The sequence below is a fragment of the Ranitomeya variabilis genome, chromosome 1 (assembly GCF_051348905.1).
Source record: "Ranitomeya variabilis isolate aRanVar5 chromosome 1, aRanVar5.hap1, whole genome shotgun sequence".
NCBI classification, from domain to species: domain Eukaryota; kingdom Metazoa; phylum Chordata; class Amphibia; order Anura; family Dendrobatidae; genus Ranitomeya; species Ranitomeya variabilis.
In genome coordinates, this window is record NC_135232.1 from 837,037,767 (window position 1) to 837,049,869 (window position 12,103).

Sequence of the window (12,103 nt, forward strand, 5' to 3'; positions counted from 1 at the left end):
TGCTGTAAAGCTGGTAGCGCTGTTCAAGCACCATGTATTTCCTTCAGGAAATGCCCATCTAATATATAATTGCCTAGAATACTACTTCCTGCAATTTGTGCCAAGAAAGAACATACCAATATACATAGTTATTGATACATATTATTTATTATTTACATTATTGTTCTTAAGCAAAGAACCGTTGTTGTGGCATTTGCCACAACACGCAAAGTTGTTGTCTGATGTCTTTCATCACTCCCCTCATAAGCATGTTCATGGATCCTGTGTAACTGTACCTTAAATAACAAGAATTGTCAAGAGCTGGTGAGTGCAGCCATTTTTTGTTCTTTCTTACTATTATTTATTAATTGTATTATTCTTACATTTGAATAAATAAAGTATATATGGATTCTAGACTCCCGATTCTTTAGAATCGGGCTGCCATCTAGTGTTATCAATATTCTGCTTGAATAATGAGGCAAAGTATTCTGCTGAGATGAGTGCAGAAGGAGGAGGTGCTGGGGACGGAGGAGAGAATTGAAAGTGTTGAATTACTCTTTAGGGTTGTGAGGATATGAGAGAGGAGAACTAATTTGTATTGCTGAAGTGAGTGTGGCCTTGAAAGTAGTGCTCGTTGGAGTGGAATCCTTTCCATCTCCACTCAGCAACCCGGGAATACCGCCTCAGTTCTTTGGTCAGGCCGGTTTGAAGGGTTGCCTGTTGATTTTGCAAGCTTTGGTATGCATGAAGGGGGGGGGGGGGGGGCGACCGTTTTGAGAGCTACAGCTATTGTAGTGTTCTATAAAGCGGCAGCAGCGTTCGTATTGTCTAAGGAATAGGGTTGATGGAATAGCTTTAGATAAGTGCTATAGAACTTCCCGAATAGCTGCCTCGGTAACCTGGATACCTGGAGCGCTCTCGATAATCAGATGTTCGGCGCCGCAGCTGCATGTGTCGCGGCTGTGTGACAGTCACAACACATGCAGGAGAGGCTGTTTGCCGTGACACATACAGCTGTGGCGCCGAACATCTGATTATTGGGAGCGCTCTAGGAAGCGCTATAGCTATTTGGATAAGCACTTATTCAAAGCTATTCCATCAACCCTAGTAAGGAACTTATGTCTGTAAGAGGGAGAAGGGATTCAGAGAGTGAGTGTGGATCGAGGCGTTTAAGATTTCTGCGAGGGTATGCAAGCTTGTGGAGTGGGCATTGTGCACCTGGAGAGGAAAGGCAAACATCACACAAAAGAGATGCAGTCAGCAAGTCCCATAAAATGTATAAATGTATTAAATATATAGTACATTACAATAAATAACCGATAAATGGACAACAAAGGACAAAGGTAAAGCAATATGTGGCGGTGCAAGTAGCCCAAGGACTACACGGTCCCATCACTGCATAGCCATAACAATAATGTAACAAATACAAGACCAATGTTCATATAACACCGCAGGATCAACATATATCATAGCTCAGTGGCACCGCACTAGAACATGGCCTGAAACCTAAGTATATCCGAGATTTACCTTGTATGGGATGCAGTGAGAGGCCAGTAGTCCACCCCAACGCGCGTTTCGGAGCAACAAGCTCCTTCCTCAGGGGGCGCCGTGTAGTCCTTGGGCTACTTGCACCGCCACATATTGCTTTACCTTTGTTGTCCATTTATGTTATTTATTGTAATGTACTATATATTTAATAAATTTATACATTTTATGGGACTTGCTGACTGCATCTCTTTTGTGTGATGTTTGCTATATATGGTGTTTGGCAGTTTTCCCTATTTTAGTCCTAACATACATGCAGATGATACTCATAGGAATTGTTCTTCTTTGATTTTACTATGATACTTTACGTTTCTGCATGGAAATGTCTGTGACAACTTTATTATTCTGGAGAGGAAAGGGAAGAGAATGTAAGTAGGTTGCGGTCAGAAAGAGAGAGAGATTAGATAGGGAGCAGAGGAAGGTGAAAATAAGGTCCAGTGTGTGACCATCTTTATGAGTGGCTGCAGAAGACCATCGAGGGATGCCGAATGTTGAAGTGAAAGATAGAAGTTTACTGACAGCTGAGAGGGAAGTATCAATGGGGATACTGAAGTCGCCTATGATGATAGTGGAGATGTCAGCCAGGAGGAAATGAAGTAGCCAGGTGGTGAAGTGGTTGAAGAAGGTGGCGGCTGGCCCTGGGGGGCGGTAAATGACAGCCGGTTGGAGGGAGAGTAGATGCACACAGACTGCAACTCAAAGGAAAGGAGGGTAACAACGATGGCAGTGAGATTTGGGTGAAGGAACAGTTATCTGACAGGTGAAAAACAACTTAAGCCCCCGTCTCACATAGCGAGATCGCTAGCGAGATCGCTGCTGAGTCACAAGTTTTGTGACGCAACAGCGACCTCCATAGCGATCTCGCTATGTGTGACACGTACCAGCGATCAGGCCCCTGCTGCGAGATCGCTGGTCGTGTCGGAATGGCCTGGACATTTTTTTGGTCGTTGAGGCCCCGCTGACATCGCTGAATCGGTGTGTGTGACACCGATCCAGCGATGTCTTCACTGGTAACCAGGGTAAACATCGGGTTACTAAGCGCAGGGCCGCGCTTAGTAACCCGATGTTTACCCTGGTTACCAGCGTAAATGTAAAAAAAAACAAACAGTACATACTGACCATCTGATGTCCGTCAGGTCCCTTGCCGTCTGCTTCCTGCTCTCACTGACTGCCGGCCGTACAGTGAGAAGTGAGAGCACAGCAGTGACGTCACCGCTGCGCTCTGCTCTCACTGTACGGCCGGATCTCAGTCAGAGCAGGAAGCAGACGGCAAGGGACCTGGACACCGAAAGGCGAGTATGTAGTGTTTGTTTTTTTTGGTAACCAGGGTAAACATCGGGTTACTAAGCGCGGCCCTGCGCTTAGTAACCCGATGTTTACCCTGGTTACCCGGGTGCTGCAGGGGGACTTCGGCATCGTTGAAGACAGTTTCAACGATGCCGAAGTCGTTCCCCTGATCGTTGGTCGCTGGGGAGAGCTGTCTGTGTGACAGCTCCCCAGCGACCACACAGCGACTTACCAACGATCACGGCCAGGTCGTATCGCTGGTCGTGATCGTTGGTAAATCGCTTAGTGAGACGGGGCCTTTAGTGCAACCAAATTGTTATCAGCAAAGTTGTCTGGCCCAGATAAATGTTATTGGTAATTCTACGGAGGTGATGAGAAGTTGCCCAACACTTAAGGTGCCACTTGTCAGGGTAAGCAACAGAATTAGAAAGAAAAATTATATATCTGAATCATTTTTCTGCCTAACATTAAAAGGCCAAAAAGGTTAAGCAGATACATATAGATTAGGCACGTGGCCGCACATAATGTAACAATTCCTACGGCTTAGATCTCACACATAACACAGGAAAGAAAGAATGTCAATGAAACAGCACTGACCTTGGATATTATAACTGAAGCAAGATCGCTTCTATCCAGAACACGGTAGCCAGCACTGCCGCATCATAATGGAGTAGTTCCAAAGAGGTTGTCAATTCATTTTTTGCCTGTGACCCCTGTAAATGAAAATGGAGGACCATGAGAAGAGGATCACATCAAAACAGGATTTTGCACATCAATGGACAGTAAAAGATGCAGATATCATTCCCATCATGAATGCAAAGCAAAGCCAAAGCAAAAATGATATTTAGCCCGAATTATATAAACAAAAAAAGTAAAAATAAACCGAGGCAGTGCATTGGTGAAAGGATCACAGAGCTAAAGAGTGAAGAGAATATCAATAATTCTCTGTATATTATCTATCTGTGTGCTGTGTGGCGGCCATTGTTGCTGTGGCTTTGTGCTGGTGGGGCGGCGCTGTCTGGAGTCATGGGGGCTCAGTCTTGCAGCACGGGTGCTGTGGGGCAACAGGCCGTCCGCCCTGCTGGTGCATCGCTGCTGCGGCGGTGGTCGCCGCACGGCTCCGCTCCGTTAGGGCGTTAGGACCCACTACGAGGTTTGCCGTGAAGGGGCAGTGGGCTTCATACAGTCTGATCAGAATGTTAAACTGAAAACCTCATGTTCAGTATTTAAATTTTTGCCTAGCGGCTTTAGATCAACATATGATTTTGGGATGTGCGGTTCATGCTCTTTATTTTTCTTTTTGCACAAAGCATGTTCTTGTCTCTTTTTTGGACCAGCACTCCTCCCATTTGGCTCAGGTGATTTTAATTAGCAGGAGACTGCAAAGTAAGGGGTCTAGCCCATTTTGGCTCTCACTGAAGAGCTGGAGGAAGGGGAGTTTAAATGCTCCTTTTCATTTTGGTGCTGGTGCTGTGTGGCGGCCATTGTTGCTGTGGCTGTGTGCTGTTGGGGCGGCGCGGTCTGGAGTCATGGGGGCTCAGTCTTGCAGCATGGGTGCTGTGGGGCAACAGGCCGTCCGCCCTGCTGGTGCATGGCCGCTGCAGCAGTGGTCGCCGCACGGCTCCGCTCCATTAGGGCGTTAGGACCCACTACGAGGCTTGCCGTGAAGTGGCAGTGGGCTTCATACAGTCTGATCAGAATGTTAAACTGAAAACCTCATGTTCAGTATATAAATTTTTGCCTAGCGTCTTTAGATCAATGTATTATTTTGGGATGTGCGGTTCATGCTCTTTTTTTTCTTTTTGCACAAAGCATTATCTATCTATCTATATAGAATAATTTCAGAATTTTTTTAAACCTTTAAAGCGAGTCTGTCAGCAGTATTGTGCTCAGTAAACTACTGACACTGTTGGCGCCATTATACTGATTAGGACTCATTCCTACTTAAAAATCAGATTGCATTTGGACCATCGTTAATCTATCTATGATTATGTGTCCATCTGTGATTTTGTCTCCAGCTCGGATCACGATCGGACTGGAAAAATATAAGGTAAAATGCAGAATGCTGTGATTGTAATCGGATTGCATTCGGCAATAGAAGTCAATGGGTGCAAAAAAAATAAAATAAATCACAGCACTCGGACCATTCGAGCGCTGTCCGATTTTTAACGATAAGAAGAAAACAGACCATGCAATATTGGGCACACACACTTGGAATATTCAAGTATAAAAGATATATAAACTTTATTACACTTTATGACAGACCATTAAAACCACATAAAATTCACACACACAAGTGACATACATAACATCCCCTGGTGATACTGGAGACCAAAAGTAGTAGTGGTTCTTAATGTGTATATGCAGCAATGTTGAAGGTAACCCATACAGTATGTGTTCCCTGACGAAGCTGTAAGAGCAGCGATACACGTGGGAATGGCCTTCCTCCCCCGGCAGGGTAGCCATGCACGTGGGCACTTTCTTAGAGACCAACCTTAAAGCCCTTAGTAAGGCTCCTTATTCTATATCTACCGCTCTACCGTTAGATAGGAAGCCTTTGCTGCTTTCCTGCAATTACCACAACACATATGGGTTATCTTCAACATTTCTGAGGTTGTATTTGCTTGATTTGCCATTTTAGCATTCTATTTGGATTGTGCTTGTTTAATGGTTATCTCATGGAAACTAGGTCTTGTATTAACTAGATGTTAACTAAGTTCTATGCTAATCCCATGCGGTTAGCTTTAATTTACTTAGGCCGGGTTCACATTGGTGTATCTGTGCGCAGCGTACAGCTCCGCATAGATCAGCATGCATCATACCTATATTTAACATTGTGTACGCAGGGACATGGGTTGGCATCAGTTTGCATGCGGGTGCGTCTGCATGCGTTGTTTTGCCGTGCCCAAACGCAACATGTTGCATTTTTTGTCACGTAAAATATGTGCAGGCATGCGGATGAATGCGTCAAAACAACGCATTACTGTTTATGGGAACGCATTGGTATGCAAGGACATGGGTACGCATGAGTTTGATGCGCTTGCGAACTTCGGACTGCGCATGTCCAGGAACTGATTGAGACACGCCCATAGAGACGCCCTCCTGCAGCATAAGCATACGTGTAAATGCGATTTGGCATGCGTTTCCGCATACAGATGATATGCTGCACACAGATACGCTAGTGTGAACCTAGCCTTACAGCAGCTATTGCCTTGTGGTTGCTACTTTAAGGCTATGTGCATGTGTTGCGGATTCGCAGCCTTTTATTCCGTGCAGCAGCGCTGCAGATCCACAAGTGACTTACAGTACAATGTAAATCAATGGGGGGAAAAAAATGCTGTGCTAATGGTGCGGAAAAATCTGCACAGAAAACGCAGCAGATTCAAAAAAGGACCATGTCAATTCTTTTTGCAGATCTGCAGTGTTTCTGCACCCATTGACTTCCATTGATTCAGTCAAATCGGCAGCAAAACCACAGGATCTGCGGTTTTGCTGCGGAGTTGGGTGCGAGAAACCCTGCAGATCGGGAGGGGGAAGAGTGTGTGGGCGGAGACTGTGTGTGCGGGTGTTTGTGTGTCTGCGGGGCTGTGTGTGTGTGTGTGTGTGTGTGCGCACGCAGAGGTCTGCGGAGCTGTGCGGGGGTCTGCGGAGTTGTGCGGGGATGAACGGGGGTCTGCGGAGCTGTGCGTTGGTGTGTGCAGAGCTGTGTGTGTATGGGGCTGTGTTTGTGCGGGTCTGTATGTAAGCAGGCATCGTCTGGGGCAGCTGGTATTTCTAGCCAGGGTGGGGGGGGCAATATCCATGGCCCCTCTCTAGGCTATGAATATCAGCCCACAGCTGTCTACATAGCTTTTCTGGCTACAAATTATAGGGGGACCCCACATCATTTTTTTATTTTTTTTTTTGGGGGGGGGGGTCCCCCTATTTTAATAGCCAGTAAAGACTATGCAGACAGCTGTGGGCTGATATTCATAGCCAGGGAAGCTCCATGGGTATTAACCCCTTCCCAGGCTACAAATATTGGCCCCCAGTCGCTGGCTTTCCCACACTGGACTTGAAAATTGCGCGGGAGCCCACACAATTTTTTTTTCCATTTTGTTACAATTAAACAGATATTGCGTTTAAGGCCACGGTCACACTTGCGAGAAACTCGCACGAGGCTCGCACCTCAATACCCAGCACTGCCGCCGGCACTTGGACCGGAGCATTCAGCTACATAGAAATACATGCAGCCGCACACTCAGGTCCCGAGTGCCGGCGGCAGTGCCGGGTACTGAGGTGTGAGACTCGTGCGAGTTTCTCGCAAGTGTGACCCCGGCCTAAAGAAGATTTTGTGTGTGTGTCTTTAACTCTCTATGTACCATTTCATTATGTTTATTACTAAACATTGGGCTTGGTATTTATCTATACACTCACTGGCCACTTTATTAGGTACACCTGTCCAACTTCTTGTTAACACTTAATTTCTAATCAGCCAATCACATGGCGGCAACTCAGTGCATTTAGGCATGTAGACATGGTCAAGACAATCTCCTGCAGTTCAAACCGAGCATCAGTATGGGGAAGAAAGGTGATTTGAGTGCCTTTGAACGTGGCATGGTTGTTGGTGCCAGAAAGGCTGGTCTGAGTATTTCAGAAACTGCTGATCTACTGGGATTTTCACGCACAACCATCTCTAGGGTTTACTGAGAATGGTCCGAAAAAGAAAAAAAATCCAGTGAGCGGCAGTTCTGTGGGCGGAAATGCCTTGTTCATGCCAGAGGTCAGAGGAGAATGGGCAGACTGGTTCGAGCTGATAGAAAGGCAACAGTGACTCAAATCGCCACCCGTTACAACCAAGGTAGGCCTAAGAGCATCTCTGAACGCACAGTGCGTCGAACTTTGAGGCAGATGGGCTACAGCAGCAGAAGACCACACCGGGTACCACTCCTTTCAGCTAAGAACAGGAAACTGAGGCTACAATTTGTACAAGCTCATCGAAATTGGACAGTAGAAGATTGGAAAAACGTTGCTTGGTCTGATGAGTCTCGATTTCTGCTGCGACATTCGGATGGTAGGGTCAGAATTTGGCGTAAACAACATGAAAGAATGGATCCATCCTGCCTTGTATGGAGCATCTTTGGGATGTGCAGCCGACAAATCTGCGGCAACTGTGTGATGCCATCATGTCAATATGGACCAAAATCTCTGAGGAATGCTTCCAGCACCTTGTTGAATCTATGCCACGAAGAATTGAGGCAGTTCTGAAGGCAAAAGGGTTCCAACCCGTTACTAGCATGGTGTACCTAATAAAGTGGCCGGTGAGTGTATATCTTCCATCTATCTATCTATCTATCTACCTACCTATCTGTGTAAACATTCTTCAATGGAGTATGTAAATGAAGAGGTTGGACAAGAAATGACATCACAATTTTTATTTTTTTGAAGTATGTTAGCTTTATTTAGGTTACAAAAAGGCAGACAAGTCCGCACCTGCGTTTATTGGCAAGAGAGAAGAATCTGCACAGAAAATTCCACAGGCAAATCTGCAACGTGTGCACGTACCCTGATGGTAGGTGTGCACGTTCAGGATTGTTTTTTCGCTATAAAAACGCTTACATATGCCTCCCATTATTTTCAGTGTATTCCGTATATCTTGTGCAAATGTTGCGTTTTTTTCCGCGAACAAATCGCATCGCAGAAAAAAAGCAACATGTTCATTAATTTGCGGAATCGCGGGGATTCCGCACACATAGGAATGCATTGATCTGCTTACTTCCCGCATGGGGCTATGCCCACCATGCGGGAAGTAAGCAGATCATGTGCGGTTGGTACCCAGGGTGGAGGAGGGGAGACTTTCCTCCACGGACTGGGCACCATATAATTGGTTAAAAAAAAGAAAATAAAAAAATCGTGATATACTCGCATTCTGATGGCCCCGGAGTCTTCCCGCCTCTCATCAGTGCACGCTCTCTCTTCCGTTCCTATAGATGCTTTGTGTGTAGGACCTGCGATGACGTCGCGGTCATGTTACGGTGATGTCGCGGTCATGTGACCGTGACGTCGCGGTCATGTGACCGTGACGTCATCGCAGGTCCTACACACAAAGCAACCGCTGAGATCGGAGGCCATCAGAGGGTGATTATAACCTTTTTTTTTATTTTTTTACTATTTTTAACATTCTATCTTTTACTATAGATGCTGCATAGGCAGCATCTATAGTAAAAAGTTGGTCACCACTTGTCAAACACTATGTTTGACAAGTGTGACCAACCTGTCAATCAGTTTTCCAAGCGATGCTACAGATCGCTTGGAAAACTTTAGCATTCTGCAAGCTAATTACGCTTGCAAAATGCTAAAAAAAAAAAAACGCGGAAAAAAACGCAAAAAGAAGCATGCTGATTTCTTGCAGAATATTTCTGGTTTTCTTCAGGAAATTTCTACAAGAAATCCTGACGTGTGCACATACCCTGAGGCAAGTGGGGATGTCTGGATCCCAGAAACTCACTCCGCTTTTATGCACACACTGATTACAAGCAAACAGGTCACAGGTGAGGATGTTATCTTTAGTAGCCATTCAAACCAATTTATGTCAACTTCAGTGCACGTTAGGCCCCTTTCACACATCAGCGGATCCGTAGCATCAGTTTTTTCATCCGTTTCTTGATGGATCCGTTTTTTTTTTTTAAAGACACCCAATGGGAGGCTCCCAAACGTTAATGGCTACTGAAAACCTTTATATACAGTGTTTCTACACCCCATCTTTGACAGGGTGTAGAGCAAGTAGCAAAAATAGAAGGTGTGATTGCGAACATTGGGAAGGTCTTTGTGGATTTTACTTTTGAGGCGAATCATTTGGAAGCGATCGTTTTGGAAAAGGAGCGAGAGACAGCGCATCATGCATCTGCGCCGTTTTTTGGATCCACCCAATCACTGCACTGAGAATGGCACGTGGGGTGTATTCTACGTTATATATGGAGGAGTTGAGAGGAAACCCAAAGAAGGTTTTTTTTTTTAACTATGTTTGGATGAAAGCGGAAAACTTTTATATTTTGGTTGCACGTGTTGTAGACCTCATCCGTAGAAATGACAAGTTTGCAGAGCACTTTATTTTACCTCAAGGAAGAGTAGAATGGCAGGATGAGATGGTTTGATATCTTTGTCTTTTGATATAATGTATGTTGGAGTACCAAACTTATTGCAGTTTTCATGTTTGTGATTACACCATGAATTTTTTGGATGCTAAATAAATCGGAGCATGCTCAGTAAAAAAAAACAGAATCCGTCGCCAGATTCCGTCATTTGACGGATCCGGCGCCCATAGGCTTCCATTCGAGAAAAACGAAAGTACGGCATAGGATCCGTCGCTGTCCAATTTTTCGACTTACACAAAAAACATTACTTTGTCCGTTGTCTCTGGCCAAACAATTTTTTGACGGATCTGGCGAATGACGCATGAAATGTGAGGCCATCCATCGCAATCCGTCGCTAATACAAGTCAACGAGAAAAATGAATCCGGCAGCATCAGTTGCCGGATCCGTTTTTTTCAAAATTCGACAGATTGCGACTGATCTTAAAAAACTGATGTGTGAAAGGGGCCTTATCAGGCTAAAATCACCAGGGTATGTGAACTTTTGATCAGGGTCATTTGGATGTTTTGGGTTGTCATTATGATTTAAAAAAAGAAAACACAGTAGTTTGACAATAAATGGCTTCACCCAACCACTAACCATGAGTGCAGAAAAAGTTTTGGTGTTATCATTCATATTCTCTGAAAAAAGGCGAAGAAATCAAAAATTTGGCCGGGGTATGTTACCTTTTTAGAACAACTGTATATAACAATAGGGACCACTACTACTTTTGGTCTCCGGTAGCTAACTACGTACCAGTATCCATTACCTTACATTCCACCAGGGATGTTATGCATGTCACTTGTTTTGTGATTTTTATGTGATTTTAATGGTCTGTCATTAGGTGTAATAAAGTTTATATATCTTTATACTTGAATATTCCAGGTGTGCACGCCATATTGCATGGTCTTTTTTCTTCTCATCCTTACATAGTTGTTTAATGCAGGATACAGCACCCTCTTAATTTTTGTCGCATTAGTAGTGCACCCACTTTTCCGTGTTTACTCTGTCCGATTTTTACACACCGTTGGCCTTAGAAAAGTCGGCAATTCATCTGTTGCTTACAGTAAAATCACAGCGGCACCCGACAGTATAGAATAGATTACATAGAGTATATACACATAAAATAGATAAATATAAATATGTCGGTGACATAAGCAATTAGTACAGTGTGTGCAGCTTTCTGTACATGTATTTAATTTATAAATGGTTATTTTTCTGAAAAAAAATGGCGTTGGCTGTAATTTTCTTAACCAGCAAAGGGAAAGCCGATGGCTGGGGGCAGATGTTTATAGCCTGGGAAGGGGGAAGAATACTCATGGATGTTCTCAGGCAATTAGTATCAACTCGCAGCTGAAAACTTAGCCTTTACTAGCTATTAAAATGGGGGACCCCCTCCACCAAAAAAAAAAAAAAAAAAAGGGATGTAAGGTCCACCTATAATTAATCACCAGGAAAGACTGGGCAGATAGCTGGGGCTGATATTAAAAGCTTAGGAAGGGGTCATAAATACTGCAATCCCCCAGGCTAAAAACATCAGCTCTCAGCCGCCCCAGAAAAAGTGCATCTATAAGCCAACATTGTGCATCACTAAAAGCACACCATAGCCACAGTGAAGCATGGTGGAAGCAGCATTGTATCATGGGCCTGTTTTTTTGGCAGCTGAAATTGAGGCTATAGTCAAGGTGCAGGGACTTATGATCAGTTCCAAATATCAGTCACTTTTGCGACAAAACTTTTAGGCCTCTGCTAAAAAGCTGAAGATAGAGGGGAATTTCACCTTCCAGCATGACAACAACTCTAAATATAATCTTGAAGTCAACAAGAGAATGGCATCGCCAAAGGAAGATCAAACTTTTAGAATGGCCCAGACCTGAATCCAAATGTAAATCTTTCCGTTAACCTGAAGAGGGTGCAATACACATACGATGCCATAATATTATATGATTACTACTACTATTATTAGTTGGTGACCTTTGGATCTCCTGATACTATTTTGGATGGGTTTACATGTTAGCATAATGAAAACATTAAATAAGTAATTTTGCAACACAATATAATCAATTTTGGTAAAACAATGATAAATATGGCCAAAGGGGTAGTTTTAGCTGTCAGCATGTGCACACCTATCCCAGGAAACAACTCATTCTGCCTGGAAAGCTGCAGAGAGCCAGATATTTCA

At 44.3% G+C, this 12,103-nt stretch overlaps 1 protein-coding gene across 8 annotated transcripts in view; it reads right to left on the minus strand.

Moving 5' to 3' along the window:
• The window catches only part of WDFY3 (WD repeat and FYVE domain containing 3), a 339,686-nt gene that overhangs the window by 266,409 nt on the left and 61,174 nt on the right, over positions 1 to 12,103 (minus strand). For 7 of the 8 annotated variants that reach the window (XM_077275800.1, XM_077275807.1, XM_077275803.1 and 4 more), the window contains exon 2: positions 3,409 to 3,524. The exons of the other annotated variant lie outside the window; for it this stretch is intronic. The gene's annotated coding sequence lies outside the window, so the exon portion shown is untranslated. The remainder of the gene's footprint in view (positions 1 to 3,408; positions 3,525 to 12,103) is intronic. 8 annotated transcript variants of the gene reach the window in all.